We start from the raw sequence: 12,320 nt of genomic DNA on the forward strand, positions 1-12,320 counted from the left end.
GTGGTATGTTGAAGTGATTGCCCTTAGCCGGTTCAACGTGGGTCGCCCAATGATTACGTTGTAGGGGGACTCTTGGTCGACCTAGTCACCCAATGACCGTATTCCTGATGGAACTCGCAACATCAAGACAGGTCGCGAGTCGCGGGGTCTTTCCTCATTGGAGCCGGGGGAGTGAACTTGTCACGCGCCAAAGCCAGGATTTGATACGGCGTCGTGTTCAACGGTGTGAACGACGACTAACCCTTAAAGTCTTCCGCAAGTCGCGGCTTCTGGGGCATCGGAGGTCGGCTATTAAAAGTCTGACCTCCTCTGTTTTGCCTTTTACGGGAGTTGCCTTGCTCGTTGCTAGGCTCATCTCGGTGGTGAGGGCATTGATTATTGCCCTTGCGACCATCGAGGTAATCTTCGACTCCCGTGAAGGTCTTGACTCGAGTCATTAACTCGGCCATGGTAGAAGGGACACGGCCGACGATGGACTTAAGGAAGTCACTTGTGCGCAAGCCTTCAATGATGGCAGTGATTGCGTCTTTGTCGTCAAAGCGGTCGACCTTATTCGATTCTTCAGTGAATCGGGCGAGGTATCATCTAAGAGACTCGTCATCCTCTTGCCTGATTGACCACCGGTACATCTTGGTCTTCTTTTTTACCATAGACGTAGCGAACCGTGCTAGGAACATGTCCTTCAGGTCTTTGAACGAGCGGATGCTTCCCGGCCTTAAGTTCTTGAACCACTCGAAGCCGGGTCCGGCGAGGGTAAGACTAAAAGCTTGGCACATAGCGCCGGGAGTGACGCCCTGCATTGTCATCCAGGTTTCATAGTGCTGGATGTGGTAAGCAGGATCTGCTTTTCCATCATATGGAGCGAGGTTCGGGAGTTTGAAATTTCCCGTACATACCTCGGCCAATATCTGAGCCGTGAAAGGCGATGAACTCTCCTCGACGATCCCATAGGCACTTCCGCCTATTCCGCGTTCGCGGAGGTCTCGTACTTCATTTCGAAAATTGTGGATCATAGTGACCACATCGAGACCGGTAGTCGGAGTAACTCCCTGTTCGGGAGGAGTCAATTGTTGCCTTTCATATGACCCTTGACCCGTGCGGCGGTTCCCGTTAGTTGGGGCTGCTGCGGGGACATTTGGCAGAGAGCTTAGTCGCTCTCTTAGGTCATCGCCACGCTTGATGCGTTGAGCAGTGAGATGGTCCCTAAGATCAGGGCTTGTCGTACGGAGGCGCAGGCTTGGTCTATGACGGGGCGCTCTCCGCGCGCCTTGACTTTCCGCAACGTTCTCCCTTTGACCTAGTCGGTCGAGGGCTGAGCGTCGGGAATTCCCCTCTTGAGAAGGTGTCGGCGCGTCGCCTGTCCGGGGTAGGGGATTCGAAGGACCGGCTTCAAACACGGTGGGGAGTCCCCCGTCCTTCGTGAGAGAAGTCTCGATACCCTTCGAATCGCCAGTACCCTCGTAATCAGGGTCGCGGTCGCGACTTTCCTCATCGAGGTTCTCGGGATCCCTGTTGGAGATCACCGTGTTATGCGCGGGTTGCTTCGCAGCCAGTCGGCTGTGGTACCTCGCGTTCTTCGCCTTTAGTTGGCGGACATTCTCCTCCATCTCCATGATGCGGTGGTCCCTGCTATCTGGAGATGGAGATGGTGAGCGGGTCGAGCTCTCTTCGTGGAGCGACTCTTCGTCACCATGCGCTCGGGAGCGCAAGAAGTATTTTTTGGTCCCGGTGACGTTATCGGGGTTGTTCACGCCCTCAGAACGTATGGGTGGCTGATTACTCATCTTTTCTCAAGTCCGAGAAAGTCGAGTTTTCAGAAGATAAGAAGAAGATGAACAGAAGGGATTTCGGGCTGAACAGGTCGGGAAGTGCCCCTCCTTCTAGCGCCAAAATGTTGTCGCACGAAAATGAACAACTATGAAAAACCTCGGGCGGTTCGATCCAAGGCCGGACCAAGTGATCGCACCCGGGCCAAGAGTGTGAACTCGATAGTCTCGAGCTAGGGTTTTCTCCGATCAACCCGCCTCTCGGGAGAGGTAGGGGTGAGGAGGAGGAGTGACTGTGCCTTAGGTGTCGGCTGCCTACGTACCCGTGTGTGGGATCAGGTCATAACGTAGTTCAAGCGTATGTGATGCAGTATGAGGCGTGGAACCTCGGTGGAGAAGCGTGCTCGACGAAGGAGACGGGGTGCGAGGGGTCCTCGGCAACGTCTCAGAACCTCGGATATCGCGTACGCGTCTAGCGTGTTAGACGCGCGAGGGCAACTCTAGTCGAGAACCCTTGGGGCGTACTTGAGCACCGGAGAACGTTCGGTCAGAGGGAGCAACGTCCTGGAAGTTCCCGTGAGTGCTTCGGAACCTCTGAGAACGAGAGGGAGAGTAGAGAGACTGCTTCAGGCCAAAAATGGCATCAAGAGAAGCAGAGAAGAGTAAGAAATCGATAGGAGATAAAGAGATGGATTTCCCCTCAGTGGGAGGGGGTTTATATAGGTGTTTGAGGACCCCAAAGAGATCTTTTGGTGTCCATTTGGGACTAGGAACGCGCGCGGCATCAATTGGAGGCGCACAGAGCGCGCGGCACACAAAGTGCGGCGCACAACGCGCGGCGCAGGGGGCGCGGCGCGCGGGTCACCAGGCGCGGCGGGCGATGCGCGGCGCTGGATGTGCGGCGCGGGGTGCGCGGCGCATGGGGCGCGCGGCGCGGGCGCGTCTTCGCGCGGCGCGCTGTCTTCCCGGCGCGACGCGCGGCTTGCTGTGCCTGGCTGGCCGGCGCGACGTGCTGCGCGGCGGTTTCGCCGAGGGGCGCGTGGTATATGGTCCGTCTTGTCGGCCTCTTGAGTAGGCCTTAGGGGTCTTTGGATACCACGCTTGCCATGCGAAATATGAAGGTCTCTTCTTGATGAGAATGACTCAACTCGAGGCAAGACTCGAGGAGAACGATTCAAGGCTCGATTCGAGGAACGGAGCTCGACTCGAGGAGACTGATTCAAGGCTCGACTCGAGGACGAGGACGAGGACTTATCAGCCGAGTCATGGACTCGAAAGTCAACTCGAGGGGTGATCTCAACTCACGGAGTCATGTGTAGAGTCGGCAAGAGGACTTATCAGTTGACTCCTGGACTCGAACTCAACTCGAGGAGTGACCTTAACTCGAGGAGTCATGTGAAGAGTCGGCACGACGGCTTATCAGTCGACTCGTGGACTCGGAACTCAACTCGTGGGGTGACCTCAGCTTGAGGAGTCATGTGAAGATTCGGCACGAGGACTTACTGGTCGACTCGTGAACTCGGAACTCATGTCAAGGAGTGACCTCAACTCGAGGAGTCATGTGTAGAGTCAGCACGAGGAATCATCATTCGACTCGTGGACTCGTAACTCAACTCGAGGAATGAACTCAACTCGATGAGTGAACTCATTTCGAGGAGTTATGTGTAGAGTAGGCAAGAGGACTTATCAGTCGACTCGTCGACTCGGAACTCAACTCGAGGAGTGACCTCAGCTCGAGGAGTCATGTGAAGAGTCGGCACGAGGGCTTATCAGTCGACTCGTGGACTCGAACTCGACTCGAGGAGTGACCTCAACTCGAGGAATCATGCGAAGAGTCAGCACGAGGACTTATCAGTCGACTCATGGACTCGAAACACAACTCGAGGAGTGACCTCAACTCGAGGAGTCATGTGTAGAGTCGGCACGAGAAGTTATGAGTCGACTCGTGGACTAAGAACTACTCTCGAGGAGTTATGCGTAGAGTTGGCAAGAGGACTTATCAGTCAATTCGTGAACTCGAAACTCAACTCGAGGAGTGACCTCAACTCGAGAAGTCATGTGTAGAGTCGGCACGAGGACTTATTAGTCGACTCGTGGACTCGGAACTCAACTCAAGGAGTGACCTCAACTCGAGGAGTCATGTGAAGAGTCAGCACGAGGACTTATCAGTCGACTCATGGAATCGGAACTCAACTCAAGGAGTGAACTCAACTCGAGGAGTCATGTGAAGAGTCGGCACGACGGCTTATCAATTGACTCGTGGCCTCGAAACTCAACTCGAGGAATGACCTCAACTCGAGGAGTCATGTGAAGAGTCAGCCCGAGGACTTATCAACCGACTCGTGGACTCGAAACTCAACTCGAGGAGTGACCTCAACTTGAGGAGTCATGTGAAGAGTCAGCACGAGGACATATCAGTCGACTCGTGAACTCGAAACTCAACTCGAGGAGTGACCTCAACTCGAGGAGTCATGTGTAGAGTCGGGACGAGGACTTATCAGTCGACTCATGGACTCGGAACTCAAGTCGAGGAGTGAACTCATTTCGAGGAGTTATGTGTAGAGTCGGCACGAGGACTTATCAGTCGACTCGTGAACTCGGAACTCAACTCGAGGAGTGAAATCATTTCGAGGAGCTATGTGTAGAGTCGGCACGAGGACTTATCAGTCGACTCGTCGACTCGAAACTAACCTCGAGGAGTCATGTGAAGAGTCGACACGAGGGCTTATCTATCGACTCGTGGACTCGGAACTCAACCCGAGGAGTGACCTCAACTCGAGGAGTCATGTGAAGCTTCAGCACGAGGACTTATCAGCCGACTCGTGGACTCGAAACTCAACTCGAGGAGTCATGTGAAGAGTCAGCACGAGGACTTATCAGTCGACTCGTGGATTCGAAACTCAACTAGAGGGGTGATCTCAACTCGAGGAGTCATGTGTAGAGTCGGCACGAGGACTTATCAGTCGACTCCGTGACTCGGAAGTCAACTCGAGGAGTGACCTCAACTCGAGGACTCATGTGAAGAGTCAACACGAGGACTTATTGTTGTCGCACGAAATTAAACAACGATTAAATACCTCAGGCGGTTAGATCCAAGGCCGGACCAAGTGACCGCGCCCGGGCCAAAACTGGGAGCTCGTAGACCGAGCTGCACCCTCTAGACCCTGAGGTGTGTTTTTGGGGGGTGTGACCGTGCCAAAGGTTGTCTGCCTACGTACCCTTTAGTCGGGATCAGGTCAGAACGTAGTTCAATTAGTGTGGGGAGGCTATCTTGGGCTCGGAGGCTTTGTGAATCCAAGGCTTTAGAGGGGGACCGGACTCGTAGCTTCTAGTGAAGACTTTAGAGGGGTCGCTTGCCTCGGAGCTCGGAGTTCTAGCTCAAGGGCCAAGAAGCAGGAGAGCAGTATGTACTGCAGAGGCTCGGGTCGCAGAAGAGGAGTGTGCTCCTTCTCGTGGAGGGGGGTCCTTGACTTTCTGAGCCGAGGGAGGAGGATTGCGCGCCCTTTGAATGTCACAAGAGCACGAAAGAATTCTCTAAAGAAGATAAATATTCCAAGAAGGAATTGTGTAAGATTCGGATTGTCGATCTCTCCCCCTCCCCAAAAAGGGGGGGGGGGTATTTATAGTGTTGGAGGGAGGCCTTGGGCCGACCCCTTGAGGCCCACCGGGTGGCCGGGAGCGGGGCGCGCGAGGCTTCATGCCCAGGAGGGCACGGGGCGCGCGGGACATGTCACCCGGACAGGCGCGGGGCGCGCTGGGTGCGTGACATGGTCGGGCGCGGCGTGCGCGGCAGTAGGCGTGCCCTGCCGAGGTGGCAAGGATGCTCGGCCGAGGTGGCCGCGGTGGCGAAGAGGCTCGGCCGATATGGCCGAGGTGGCAAAGGTGTTCGGCCGAGGCGGCCGAGGTGGCCAGGATGCTCGGTAGAAGTGCGCGCGGGCCAGGAGGCCGGGGAGCGGGAATGCGCGCGGGCCAGGAGGCCGGGGCGCGGGAGCGCGCGCGGGCAAGGAGGCCGCGGCGCGGGAGCGCGCGCAGCCCGGGACGGCCAGGGCGCAGGAATGCGCGCGGGCCAGGATGCCGGGGCGCGGGAGCGGGCGCGGGCCGGGAGGCCGGGGCGCGGTAACGCGCGCGGGCCGGGAGGCCGGGGCACGGGAGCGCGCGCGGGTCGGGAGGCCAGGGCACGGGAATACGCGCGGGCCAGGAGGCCGGGGCGCGGGAGCGCGCGCGGGCCAGGAGGCCGGGGCGCGGGAGTATGCGCGGGCCGGGAGGCCGGGGCGCGGGAGCGTGCGCAGGCCGGGACGGCCAGGGCGCGGGGTGCGCGCGAGCTAGGGTGCGCTGGAACACGCAAGCTAGGGCGCGCTGGGGCCCATTGGGTCGGGGGCCGCTGGGCTTCTGGTCGGCGGAGCCCGGCCTGCCTTGAATCATTTTTGAATTTCTGATGTCCCGAAAACGACCGGTAACATTAGCCCCCCAAGTTTACGGCTTACGGGACGTAAGTCGTGAACTTTAGAAGAGAAGAAGGGCGTTGAGGTAATTTCACCTTGGATCATGTGTGACCGTACGCGCGCATATCTCTCTCTCCCCTTTTTTTGTTGGCCGGGCCCCTGGGGGTCGGACCGGGCCGGCCGGGCAGCAGGGGCCACGCGCGGCCTGGTGCTTGGGATTGGCGCGCGCGCGAGGCCGGCCTGCGGGCCGGGCCTTGTGTCGCGCGCGCAGTAGGGGGGGAAGGAGCAGGGTTTGCTCCTTCCTCTCCTATAAATAGGAGAGCTCCCGCCCTTTCTGTTCACACCTGGCACCTTCTTGGGAAATTGGAAAATTCCTTTGAATTTGAAATTTCCCTATGGGCCGCCGAATTTTTTATTGTTTTTTTATGGGGAGCGAGCTTATTGCCCACGTTGATGATCCCGAGGCCGAGTCTTGCGGCCCTCTCCCAAATTTTGGAGGGGCGGCCGAGGGTCCCTTTATGGAACTCGACGAGGTCCCCATATTTGTCGAGGAAGACCTCAGTGCGGCCAACGAATGGCTTGCGGAGTTGGGGACTGACGCCGCGGCGATAGCCGAGCTGGCGGGGCCCGGGAGTGGCCCTCCTACCAAGTGCGGCCCCGAAGGGGAGAACGAAGGGTCCAAGGACTCGCGTTCGTCACGGCTGGTGATCAACCTCGTCTCCCGCGAGGCGTCCTATGACCCCCCCTCGCTCGAGCAGCGAGGTGAAGCGATGGCGAGCGCCGAGCTCCTCCGGGCGTCTGACTTGGATGCCTCGGGTACCGGGCTTTTGATAGTGCCGTCCGAGTCTTTTTTGGACGAGATTTATTCCGATGATCCCCTAGGGTCGGGTTCAGAAGACCCTGAAGAGGATTTGGGGACTCCTCCCGCGAAGGGGAAGGAGAAACGCGATGGCAAAGTGCTAGCGACGGCTTGGTCAGCTTCCGAGTCCGCGGAGGCCTCGGGCTATACCTATGCCAGGTCTTTGGAGAGGACCCGCATGTACGGAGTAGGCGACTCTGTTGCCCCCGTCAGCTTAGACTGCAGGTACGCTCACTTCCCGAATCTTCAGCACGCTCTGGGAGACGTATAACATCCCTCCCTCGGTGGGGCTGCTCAGACCTGCCCCCGAGGACCGGCCCTCTCGTCCAAGGGACGGGTATGCGTGCCAGATGATCCCGGCGTTCTATCGCCTGCGGGCTGCGCCTTCCGTTTCTGGTGATCGTCCAGCAGATTCTGATCCGGCTAGGGGTTCATGCGTGCCAGATGAGCCCGGCGTTCTATCGCCTGTTGGCTACGTGCTTTATGGAGTGGCACTGCCAGACACAGCGTGCCATGACCGTGGACGACTTCCGTAATTTGGTTGTCGTCTTCCCGGCGCCGGGGCAGCCAGGGTTTCATATGGCCCGCGCCCGGGGCAATGTGAGGTTGGTCGAGGATAGTGATCCGCCTAGCCGCCGGGCGTGGGTGTGGGTTACCTCGGACGCCTTTGGCGGGGCACCCCTTCGCTTTGGTCGTCTGTCCGATTTTTCAGCGGATGAGGGGGCAGCGGAGCTCCCCTTCGTGAAAGAGATATCGGGGATGTCGGAAGCCCGCAAGGCTGGCGAGCGGTTCCGTTCCCCTGAGTTGATGGCGCTCACTGGGTGGTTCCCGCCCTTTGCTCCGGGCACCGAGGAGGCGCGCCGGGCGAGCAGGCCCCCGAGTCCCGTGGTTCAGCCAGCTGCTCCTGCTTCTCGAGGTAACTTTTACGGCTTTGTAAAAATTTTCTGTTCGGCAGGAACTTGACTTTCGTTGCTTTGCCTTGCGTAGCTGCGAAGAGGCGAGCTAGGACGTTGGCTCTCGCTTCTCGGGACCCCGAGTCGATGGCGGAGATTCGCTCTAGGGTCGCTGACCGTAAGGCGATGGGAGAGCGCGTCGAGACCGCTGGTGCAGTCGAACCAGAGCCTCGTGCCTCTTTGAAGAGGGCTTCGACAGCGGCGCCCCCCGAAGAGCGTTCCGAACCCAAGAGGGCGAACTCGGCGGTGGAGCTAGAGGCGATAGAGGCTCGAGGGGATTGATTCCTTCATCTCGAGGGATCCCCACTATCCTGGTGGAAGGCCGTGGTGTCGAAGAGCGACATCGCCTTCTTTCAGGCGGGGGTTACTGACGCTCAGAGGGTCAGTATTTTTGATCACTTGTCACAAGCCTAGGTTTTATTTTTAACCTTTGCTTTTTGTCGTCGCATGCATATGCGAGGGCCGTCCGAAGTGACAAGATTCTGCACGACTTCATCCGGCGCTTGGGGGCATCCCAGGACGAGCTCGCTCGGACGAAGGCTAGGCTGGCTCAGGTCGAGCGAGGTTCGCACCCGGGGGCGGAGACCGAGATGCTTCGAGGCCAGCTTCGCGAAGCTAAGGTGGAACTCCAAATTGCACGGGATCAGCGCGATGGAGCCCAACTGTCGGTGGCCAAGATGGCGGGGGAGCTGACCGAAGAAAGGCGAGCTAGCGAGGTGGCGACCCGATCAGCGGAGATTTTTCGCACTGAGGTTACCGACCTTCGGAGGCAACTGGATGCTCGATCCGATGCCTTGGAGACGTTGCACTGCCAACTCACTTCGAGCGAAGCGGTGCGTGTTCGGGCGGAGCGCGAGCGCGACTCTCTGGCGGCGGAGAACGCTCGTCTCTCGTCCCGGCTTGCTGAAGCGGAGCGAAAAGCTTTCGACTTGCAGGATGACTACGACATAAGGGTCGAGGACGCCCGTCGTGCCGGAGCGGTGGAATGTCGGAATGCGACCGCGACCGAGAACGAGGCCCGGGGGGTCACTTTCGACTTCTTCGACACCTTGTTTCCCATGCTGGATGAGGGTGCTCCTTGAGCCGTGTGGCTTCTTTTTTAACGCGCATGTTTAACGCTTTGCTTTCTTTTCCTTTCCCAGGATTCCATTTATTTTTTCACGTACTTTTTATTCAGCATGTGTTCATTGGATTCGGAGCCGTGGCTCTCCTTATTTATGAGATATTTTTTGTTGCTTTCATGTCGAATGCTATCTCATTGTCCGAGCAATTTTTACTCCCATGTGCCTTCTCTGTGGGCTATCGTGGCCCAGTGACTTCGCTTCGTGCCTTTCGGCGATCGAAGAGGTCGTACCGGGTAGTCCCCGGGGGCTTTGCATCCGTGCCATTGGCGACCGGACGTGTAAGTCGCGACGGGCTGGGCCGGCGTCTCTTGAGTTCGCGCTCTGGAGCAAGCGAATTCTCAGGTGTTGTGCCGGGCTGGGCCGGCGTCTTTGAGCTCGTGTTGTCAAGCAGCCAAGCTTATGTGTTGTGCCGGGTTAGGCCGGCATCTTTGAGCCCGTGCTGTTGAGCGACCGAGCTTGCCGGATTAGGCCGGCATTTTCGAACTCGTGCTGTTGAGCGACCGAGCTCGAATGTGTTGTGTCGGGCTGGGACGTCGTCTTTGAGCTCGTGCTGTTGAGCGACCGAGCTTGAACGTGTTGTGCCGGGCAGGGCCGGCGTCTTTGAGCTCGTGCTGTTGAGCGACCGAGCTCGAATGTGTTGCGCCGGGCTGGGCCGACGTCTTTGAGCTCGTGATGTTGAGCGACCGAGCTCGAATGTGTTGCACCGGGATGGGCCGGCGTCTTTGAGCTCGTGCTGTTGAGCGACCGAGCTCGAACGTGTTGCGCCGGGCTGGGCCGGCGTCTTTGAGCTCGTGCTGTTGAGCGACCAAGCTCGAATGTGTTGCGCCGGGCTGGGCCGGTGTCTTTGAGCTCGTGCTGTTGAACGACCGAGCTCAAATGTGTTGCGCCGGGCTGGGCCGGCGTCTTTGAGCTCGTGCTGTTGAGCTACCGAGCTCGAATGTGTTGCGTCGGGCTGGGCCGGCGTCTTTGAGCTCGTGCTGTTGAGCGACCGAGCTCGAATGTGTTACGCCAGGCTGGGCCGGCGTCTTTGAGCTCGTGCTGTTGAGCGAACGAGCCTATGTGTTGCGCCGGGCTGGGCTGGCGTCTTTGATCTCGCTTGCCCTGGAGCAAGCGAACGCGGGTGCGTCTTGTTAGGCCGACTTCTTTTTGGGCCCGCTTGCCTTGAAGCAAGCGGACGCGGGTTGCACCGGGTTATGCCCGCGTCTTGTGGGCTCGCTTGTTCTGGAGCAAGCGAACGCGGGTGCGTCGGGTTAGGCCGACGTCTTTTTGGGCCTGCTTGCCCTGGAGCAAGCGGACGCGGGTTACGCCGGGTTATGCCGGTGTGTTGTGGGCTCGCTTGCTCTGGAGCAAGCGAACGCGGGTGCATCGGGTTAGGCCGACGTCTTTTAGGGCCCGCTTGCCCTGGAGCAAGCGGACGCGAGTTGCGCCGGGTTATGCCGGCGTCTTGTGGGCTCGCTTGCTCTGGAGCAAGCGAACGCGGGTTGCGCCGTGTTATGCCGGCGTCTTGTGGGCTCGCTTGCTCTGGAGCAAGCGAACGCGGGTGCGTCGAGTTAGGCCGACGTCTTTTTGGGACCCGCTTGCCCTGGAGCAAGCGGACGCGGGTTGCGCCGGGTTATGCCTACGTCTTTTACTCAAACCCCGTTGTGCCGGGTAAGGCCGGCGTCTTTGTTGTTCGTGCCCTGAGGTCAGCGAACATTTATTTGGCTCAAATTTGGCCTTTTTAGGGTTTGAGGCAGCGCCTTTACGCGTCTTACATGCGTCCCGGGAGACGTCTTTCACCTGCGCCTTTACGCGTCTTACGGCACGCCGGGAAGGCCGACGTTTTACCCGAACCCGTATGCACGAAAGGCCATCGGGGTCCGAGCTTCCTTAGTCTTTTTCCCCGTAGGGGACTTTAGGCCTGGGGTAGAAGTGTTCGTGCTGTTGAGCGACCGAACCTCATGTGTTGCGCCAGGCTGGGCCGGCGTCTTCGAGCTCGTGCTCTTGAGCGACCGAGCTTATGTGTTGCGCCGGGTTAGGCCGGCGTCTTTGAGCTCGTGCTGTTGAGCGACCGAGCTTATGTGTTGCCCCGGGTTAGGTCGGCGTCTTTTCTCGGACCCGTATGCTTGATAAGCCGTAGGGGTTCGAGCTTCCCAAGCCTCTGTATCCCATGACTGGGCGGCTTCAAGGTTTTTCTTCCTCTCTTTTTTTTTGAAGAGTCGGCACGAGGAGTATCAGTCGACTCGTAGACTCGAAGCTCGACTCGAAGAGCGAGCTCAACTCGCATAGATTCGGTGCGGGGAGTACCAGTCGACTCGTGGGCTCGGAGCTCGTCTCGAGGTGCGAGCTCGACTCGAGGAGACGAACTGGACTCAAGGAGCGAGCTCGACTTGAGGAGCGAGCTCGACTCGAGGAGCGAGCATGACTCGAGGAGCGAATTGGATTCGAGGAGCGAGCTCGGCTCGAGGAGCGAGCTCGACTCCCGGAGATGCGTAGGTTTGGCGCGAGGAGTGCCAGTCGGCTTTGCGGACTCGGAGCTCGTCTCGACGAGCGAACTCGACTCGAGGAGTGAACTGGACTCAAGGAGCGAGCTCGACTTGAGGAGTGAGCTCGACTCGAGGAGCGAACTGGGCTCGAGGAGCGAGCTCAACTCGAGGAGCGACCTTGAGCTCGACTCGAGGAGCGAGCTCGTCTCGATGCCGGCCTTGTTGAGCTTGCTCTGGTGAGCGACCGAGCTCACCAAGTTAGGTCGACCTAAGCCTCATCCCAGAAGTGGGGAGCTTAAGGTTTTTACTTTTTTTATATTTATTATATATATTTTTTTCTTTTTTGGCTGGAATTCTTGAGTGTATGTCGCAGGACCCATTAGCCACCCAAGTTTTTAGTTTACAGGCCGTGCCGTGATGACTAAAAACTTTTTTTATAAAGTGGGTAAAAAAGACCGCAAACTTTATTTTTTATTGATTTTTGCTAACGGGGAACATCCTTGAACAGTGGCACATAGGCCTTTATTGAATAAGGGAAATCAGAGCAATAATGAGGGGACTTGATCACTGGTGGTACTGCCTCAAGTGTTCGGCGTTCCACGAATGCCGGATTGAAGTTCCGTCCGTGTGTTCGATGTAGTAGGTCCCATCGTGTATGACTTGTCGGACTCTATACGGTCCTTCCTAATTTGGGCCTAGTACTCCGGCGCC

Source organism: Urtica dioica, chromosome 4 (assembly GCF_054948205.1).
Source record: "Urtica dioica subsp. dioica isolate 48M chromosome 4, U.dioica_male_clone48M_v1_H2, whole genome shotgun sequence".
Taxonomy (NCBI): Eukaryota; Viridiplantae; Streptophyta; class Magnoliopsida; order Rosales; family Urticaceae; genus Urtica; species Urtica dioica.